Raw genomic sequence first — 8,481 nt, 5'->3', positions numbered from 1 at the left:
AAATGTCACATGGATTCAGATCAGATGATCTTGAGGGCCATCCATCTGGAAAACCTCTTAGAAGGTTGCATTAAGTAGATCTTTCACTAGGCGAGCGACATGAGAAGTTGCACCATCTTGTACGAAAACACTGGTTTCCACACAGTGGCACTCTTCCAAGGTCTGAATCACGCGCTGTACGAGGAGGACTCTACAAAGTGCAGACATCACGGTACACCTGGCAGGACTCTGGGTGTATTCTCTCCAAAGAAGAACGGACTAGAAGAAAGGTATTTGTGAATCCACACCACACAGTCACATAATGCGAGTGTAATGACTCATAGTGCGTAACACGCGGTTTAACAGTACCCTTTATTCGGTAGTTCCTTGTACACTAGAGTGTGAAATGTGCCTCGTCAATCCATGAAATATTGCTCGGCCACATGTTCCTAACTTCGGTCCGAAGAGCATATTTAGAACGTTGCTGCGGATCATGAGGTTTCATTTACTAAATCTTCAGTATCTTGTACGGGTAGTAGAGTGTTGACAATTCTCGTGGCATTGCACGAGCACTAGCCAGGACATGCACTTCATGGTCAATTACAGCAACAGTAACCTCGTCAATTACTTCCACTGGGATGGGACGCCTTCTCCTTACAGGTGACACGCCAAGCTTTTGGGACTTAATTATCATCTTCTTTAAATCATTTAATTACATCGAGCCTCTCCTCAGACCTTTCAGTCGATGATACTCCATCAATGCAGCACCGTAATTGCTGTCGTTCACACAAAAAAGTTTTACTAACGAGTACACGGACTCTCTTCTCTACAGCCATACTGTTCACTCACGTGGTGGCTTGTGAAACGACAGCATGGATGTCATACCATGACACAAACAGTTTACAGCGCCAGATTTGCGACAGGTGGCCAAAACTGAAACTAATTTTTTTCCGGCGTAAATTGATTCCGCAGTATCCATATCCAGCAAGTTTCGGTGCTATACGATAATTATAGCCCACACTGGACCTCTGTGAATAATTGTATTTAAATTGTAATCACCCAGTAGATGAGATGAGAATTTTATATTAGTGGCAGAAAGTAGGACCCTGTACAACATAAGCTACTCTACTCGTAGGACGTCGAGGAGCTCATGCTATTGGCTGGGTGTGTTATGACAGGTGGAAGCTCCTCTCACGCACACAGTAATCGAAATGCCGCGTTGTTCTGTACCATGCAGCAAGACAGTAAATCGGTGAAACTAGAACGACACTTTGCGGGGTGCCAGGCGGTCACTACTGCAACCCCTAACTGCAGAATTACGTTGGTCGGGTGCCTGCATATCACTTGGCTGGTAGCTTGAGTCCACCTGACGCTCGGCACTCCGTCTTCAGGCCACAAGTGGTCCATCGGGACCATACGATCGCCGTGTCATCCTCAGTTGAGGATGCAGATTGGAGCGGCATGTGATCAGCACACCGCTCTCCCGGTTGTTATGATGGTTTTCTGTGACCGGAGCCGCTACTATTCGGTCGAGTAGCTCCTCAGTTGGCACCCCGAAAAATGGCAACAGCGCATGGCGACCTAGATGGTCACCCATCAAAGTGCCGGCCACGCCCGACTGCGCTTAACTTCGGTGATCTCACGGGAACCGGTGTATCCACTGCGGCAAGGCCGTTGCCCACCTGACGCTGAGCTGGCAACAAATTGTAGAAGACTGATGGAAAGCTGTTAATAGGGGGGTACCGCCATTGCCGCCGTCCACAGACGAAAGCATCGGTGTCAACCGGAGGTGTACACATTCCACTTTCAACCGGCCTGTGCTTGCCTATTCGCCAGACAGGCAAGCTGCCGCACTTTATATGCAGAACTAGAAGGCTGCTTTACTACTATCAAAGCCAAGCATGTGCCCAAACCAAGCAGGATGAAGGATTCCTGCTTGCCTGTCCGTCTTCCCACCTGTGTTACGCTACGCGGCAGTTATTTCCGAGTGGTTTTATTGTAGCATTACGAGTACGGTTCTGAAGTTGATGAAAAGTCTTTTTTTTTTTGCCCGAGTGTCACAAAACGAGGCTCAAGGAAATATGTATTCATTTTCGGTCACTGTAGGCCAGAAAATCAAAGATTTTATTTTTGGCGTATTTCGGAATTATTCATTTATTTCGATATTAACTGTGTTCTCTGCAACTGCACCCTCTTTCGAGTAATACTGTCTGTTCTCAGTTCGAACCATCATCAGGTTAGTTGCAAATACATCTTTTCTGTTAGTAAGCAGAACCAGCTCTGAAAGTCGAGATACTTTACACTTAAAAACCTGAAGATGTCTATTATACTGCAACGTTAAGTAGAGTAAAGTTTTGGAAATCTTAGTGTGTTTCAGCTAAATATTACCACAGTTATACAAATTTCAATTACTTTTTCCAGAATGTGGATTCGCTGAATTCATTCTAAGTGGCCAAAACAGTTCATTCTAAATTCCACAAATGAATTTTAATAAACACAAAGTATGTTTTTTCTTTTAATATTACGTTAATCTAAAGAGTATATGTCTGAAAGAAGAAGTTTCTTTGATACTAAGATTTCTGAGCTCTACATTGCATACCATCAGAATATGGATTTTAATATGCACTGAGCCACGGTCTTTTTCCTATGCCTGTTATAGTGATCGATTTCTCCTCCGTCTCGTTTAAGTTTGGTTTACTGATTCTGCTGCTCGCAGCCTTATTAAAAATGAGCTGCAGTGTCACTACTTACGCAAACACATATCTAACTATACATATGTGGTGTCTGCTTTTTCTGACACATGTGGTCCGAAAGAACGAATACCATTCTTTTGTATTCCATCCTTCTGATTGAAGGTTTGAGGGACCTCGGCCGTTATGTTATAAAATGGAATCCCTGCAGCGGTCCTTTCAAAGTTACTTATTATAAAGCTACTAGTTTGAGTGATTCATTTCACCATCTTCAGGCCTTAACTGGCGCTGCTAGAGTTAAGTCCACTCGTATACACGATCCCATCGGTGTCGTGGGGTTTCCTACAGTGGGGTTTCCTACGAGCAGTGGCACACTCAACCTGTCAGAGGCCCGGGCCGGCAAAACAAATTGAGGCTCCCCTTGCTGCCCCCTCCCACCCTCCTCACCACACAGTAGTTCTCCGGGAGTTTCATACGCAAACGGAAGGAAGTCCCACATCGTTTAGAATCTTCATTTTGTGTCGTGATAATTTACAAGGTATAACGTTATTTTACGTAACACTGAAAGCGACTGCTCTCGTAATCTCGTGGCTATTATTTAAAAACTATGTTGTCCATTATACGACGGAAATCATTACATGATTTCTGTTGTTCGAATCTATTATTTATGTTTCTCAACTAAGTCGCCATAGAGCGAGTGGGGTGTATGAACATGAATCCCTATTTCCCAAACCAAGAGGAAGGTCACTGTCTACATAAAACTTCGTTCAGTGCATGATGGAGGGTACTTTACTTACGGATTTCAACAAAAGCCATAGTGTTGCTCCGATCTTGATGAAATGTTGTTCATTTGATCTTCAAAACAAGGGGAACCTCACTGTCTACGTGAAATTTCATACGGTGTATGGCGGAGGGTACCTTTGAACAGAATTACACACCGTTTGAGTGATCAGCTTGGGAGTTGGCTCATGTATGTAAGTTTTCGTGGTGGGGCGTTTATACAAGCCAACGTATGCTGGATGGCGGAAGGTTGGCCTACCTTTAAATAAATTCAACATCGTTTCGTCAATCAGCATGAAAGTTGGCAGATATACGTATTTTTTCATAGACAGGGAAAGAGGAGATGGCTTGACGGAGGCGGAGGAGGAGTTATACGGAGAGAGGAGTACGTGATGGGGGCGGGAGGGGGGAGTAGATGCATCCAAAGAAGTAAGAAAAGCAGATTAAAAGAGAGAGGGAGCAGCAAGTAAACAGAGAAAGGGGGAAGGTGGTGAATGACTAATGGAACACTGTAATAAATACATAAATTAGGGGTGTTACTGTGAATTCAATGTACTATTAGAGAAAGCGGAGACGGGAAGATGGATGGAGAAGGAGAGGAGGATGGAGAGGAGGAGGAAGTGTTTGGAGAGAGGGGGGCAGATGGAGGAGATGGGCGGAAGGAGGAGGTGGATAGAGAGACGAGATAGGACTAAATGGGCAAGAGATATGAGGGAAGAGGGGATGAACTGACATAAAACTGGGATGAATAAATATCTGGGCAACGCCGGGTTTACTGTTAGTAGATAAAGATTTACGCGACAATGGGCGTGTTCATCTGAAAGAAATTACAGAATATTTTCCCATGGTCAAATGTCGTGTATAAAGTCTCTATAACTAGAGTGTTGTTATTGATGTCTAAAGATGATAAAATTCGTTGCTTAATATAGATGACTCCACCAAAGTTCATCTAGTTGGAATTTCATCTTTATAAAATGAACTACATAATAATCAGCTAAAAAATCCTTTTGTTGGAGCACCTTAAAGGCAAATATGATTGGGTTTAAAAGACTCTGACAGAAAAGTGGGCAACCAGCTGTCTAAGTCCTCATTCCGCCTTCCTCACCAAAAATTCTGGAAGCTTCACAGGACTTGTGACCATGATATGTAAGAAATTTACCAAGTAAAATTTCAGTTTTGTTGAGTTAAAAATTCAGTAAATAGCAGATTTTGTATTAGAACTTTAGAAATACCGTTAAAAGCGTACTTTTGTGAATGCGATCCGCCACATACAAATAATTAGTTTCGTATGACACACATGACGAAACTCCAGAATCGGCAAGTTAACTTTGCGAAATTATTGATGCTGGTAAAATGTGAGCTGTATTTACACATACCGTTTTGAAACAACAATATTTTTAAGGCCCACAGCAAACCCCAGAATTTTTCACACAGAACATCACGGTAAATTTTTTATCATCAAACTTTTCGATTCTCTAGACCCCCTCCGTGGTGACGCTCGTGTTTCCGACTACAAATAAATATCGTAACCGTGAACTTTCCGACTGACATGAAAATAAGAACATCCCTTCACATTTTATCCAGGCTTAAGACTGGCAATGAACGTAGTACATAGGCATGTTTAATTGTTTTTCATTTTATTTATTTTTGTTGTTATTGTTGTTGTTTATATTTCGTTGTTATTGTTGTTGTTCAACATTACAGTAGCATATTGATAACCTTTTTTTTCTTATCAATCGTAACTTCTTATTTAATTTTTTGTAAAAAGACTAGAGATTTTAAACACTTTTTTAAACCTCCAGAGTCTTCATATGTTTCCATAATGCCTTTTAATCTTTTGTCAAGAACTATGTACCTTTTCTTTCCTTTTTGAATAGGTAGGCCAATGGAATCTTTTTTAATTTCAAAAATAGCATTCACTGCCTCCTCCTTCAACTTTTGAATTAGACAGTACACATTTGGATGTTTCTGATTTATTGAAGAGTTCAGTTTTCTATGCCAACCTTCGACAGCATTCGTCGTTCTGTGTCGTTGGTTAAAAACATTCCACATTTCAATAGGTGTATTAGGATTTTCCATCCACTGATCAACCATATAGACTGCAAATTCTGTGATCTACTCCACACTGTGCATTTGTTCCATTATTAAAACTCACGCTTCACTGACAGTTTTAAGTGGAAGATGTGCCACTGCAGCACACATGCGACAAAACAGTCGGACTTCCTCCCTACGCCTGTAGCCTTCCGGTACTCCCAGTTCCTGTATCTTCTTCCCCAGACACTGGTTAAAGTGAAAATTACAACCGGAAAGTTGTGTTTCAGGGAACACTGAATTCATTGCTTTATTTGTAGCCGTTTCAAAATACTAGCACTGCAGTTTTTAGTGACCATCCAGGTATCTTAGATTTCAATCCAGAAAAAGTCTTTCACATGAATTTTGACTTTCGTCTGGCAGCAAAGCAAATAAAACAGGAAATATCTTAGTTGCCTCTTCTGTACTTCCGATGTCGACATGGATTGTGTACAATTGTTTCGAACAGCTGTCAAATGTTCCATCCATAAGCACAGTTCTACTGTCACAAAGACAAGCAAATACTAGAAGTCTCTTGCCTGGAACAGAGCCATCATCAATCTTCAGAAAACTATTGCCTTCCGTTAATTTCAAAAGGTATCCGCTAAGGTGAATATCCGAACTAGAGCCTGGGTTCTGGGTTGTCCCAATAGCTCCACTTCTCGCCTTACACAATTGAGTCTTGGAACTGTTATAATTCGGAATATATGCCACGAATTCTAATCCCTTATCTTTCAAATCTTGAAATTCCTGCTTAAAAATTTGGGTTATAGGCCTTGTCTTTTCCTCCCGAACACTTTTTCTGCAATTATGTAGTCTTTTCATTATCTCCACATCTGTTTTGTCCGGTGGACAAGGATGGTGCTGTTGAGCAACGATTTCACCATTTTCAATTTGGAAATGGCCTTTGCACCTACTCCGTTCACAACTGACGGACATCCAGTCCGTATATTCCTCATGTTTCCTATAAATACGGTAGCGATGACCATCCTTGATAAGACACGGCTTCCCTTTCGTTGTTGTTATCAGTTCTATCGTTTACACTGCATAGATCAGAAGTCGTATAGGAAAACGCACGGAACGAAAGCTATAGACGATTGTCTGAGAAACGGCGATAACACCTGCACTGAGGGTGAGCGAGTGGGGTAGAGAAGCAGCGGGGGAGGCTCAGTTGGCAAACACCTCGTTAGGGAACCCGGGACAGCTTCGCTACCTGCTGCACTCTTGTAGGAAACCCCACGATAGGAAACCTCACGTAGCCATCCCATCAGTGACCAACAACTATGAACTGGTTTCCGTAATTTGGAAATGTGTGGTAAAGTTCCTATGGGACCAAATTGGTGAGGTCATCGGTCCCTAGGCTTACACAATACTTGATCTAACTTAAACTAACTTACGCTAAGGACAACACACGTATCCATGCCCGAGGGAGGACTCGAACCTTCCACGATGGGAGCCGCGCGAACCGTGGCAAGGCGCCAAAGACCGAGCGGCTACCCCGCGCGGCCCTGGTTTCCGTTGGAGACACAAAATCGTTGTTACAGTCTGAAGGAATCGTATATATGATTGGAGTTAACCCCCTTAGCGTCAGTTAAAGCGTGAAGATGGTGTACTGAATCGCTGAAACTGGTAACTATATATTGAATAACATCGAAAGGACTGCTGCACGGGTTCCGTTTTATCACACGCACACCATTCTGATCCAGCAGCCACTATGAATTAACATACAAAGGAATTACTGACCTTGGCTGCGGGTGAGCATTGACGTAAATCAATGGGGAAAGTTGAAAATTTGTGCCGAACGCTGATTCGAACCCGGGTCTCCTGCTTACTAGGAAGATGCTCTGACCACTGGGTCATTCGGACACAGTGGTCATCGTAGCTGAGTCATTCGAACACAGCGATCATCCAACCGCACAGACTATCCTAGCACGCCTCCCATCAGAATCAATTTCTCAACTGTTCGACACTCTACGATTGTAATGCAATGAGGATAACGAGCAAGGGGCACTACAATAGTAGTGTGTGTGTGGATTAGTTGAGAATTTGAGTCTGATGGGGGGCATGCTACGGTAGTCCTGTAACCACTGTCATCGGATGGATCAATGATCATAGCAACCGGCTAGTAAGAAGGAGGCACGTGTTTTCAAGTTTCCCCATTCATTTACGTGAATTCCCACTCGCAGCCAGTGTCAGAAATCCCTTTGTATCATAATAGATACCTGGCTATTCTGTAGTCGCGTTGGATTGATAGCGCGGCCTGTTGTCAGGTGCAGCAGGCTGACCAGGTTCCGTGAAGCTTGTCAGACTTGGGGAAACTCGCGCTGGTCTGCTTCAACCAGCGTACTTCAGTCAAATGCACTCTTGCGTCTCCGTTGGGACAGGTTGAGCTGCTTTAATGGTCGCGACGGAGAGAAGAGCAGGCGCGCTGGAAGGGTAAGTTGTACATCTCTGGCGTCAACCACATGTCGTACGAAGCCCTGATACGTTGATAAAGATAGACATATCGAGCTGGCTGCTACCAGCGGGCGATGAGCCCTTTCTTCGGTGCGGTATTAAGAGGTGACGCACCGCTCGACACCGAGTAGCAGTGTGCTAATCAAGGAAGCGGTGTGTACTCGGCAGCCGGGCACGGCGTCTCGCCTTCGGAGGGAAGGAAGGAGGAGATAATTCCGGGAGCGGTCGCCGGCTGATTAGCCCTGCCGGGAAAGAAGGGGAGCATGCTAATACACCACGTTCACGGCGCTGGAACCGCTCGACTGCTCGCATTCCAGGCTGCGCGGCGCGCAATTTATGGGGTGCGGGGGCGGAGATTGCCGGCAGAGTGCGCCGCCCCCCAGCCGCCTCCAGCCGCCGGGCTATCCGCGGGAGAAGGGCCGCACTGTCTTGGCCGCCTGCCGGCCCCGAGAGCTTGCCTGGCCGCTTCTTGCAGGGTGGAGCTCTGAGCGTCGGATAGCAAGGG

General features: G+C 44.4%; 1 pseudogene; it reads right to left on the bottom strand.

Annotated features, from left to right (window-relative positions):
• Nucleotides 1–1,540: 1,540 nt before the first annotated feature.
• LOC124614358 lies at nucleotides 1,541–1,658 on the bottom strand (annotated as a pseudogene).
• Between the last annotated feature and the right edge of the window lie 6,823 nt (nucleotides 1,659–8,481).

Source organism: Schistocerca americana, chromosome 4, assembly GCF_021461395.2.
Source record: "Schistocerca americana isolate TAMUIC-IGC-003095 chromosome 4, iqSchAmer2.1, whole genome shotgun sequence".
Classification (NCBI taxonomy): domain Eukaryota; kingdom Metazoa; phylum Arthropoda; class Insecta; order Orthoptera; family Acrididae; genus Schistocerca; species Schistocerca americana.
This window is presented reverse-complemented; position numbering and strand designations above follow the sequence as displayed.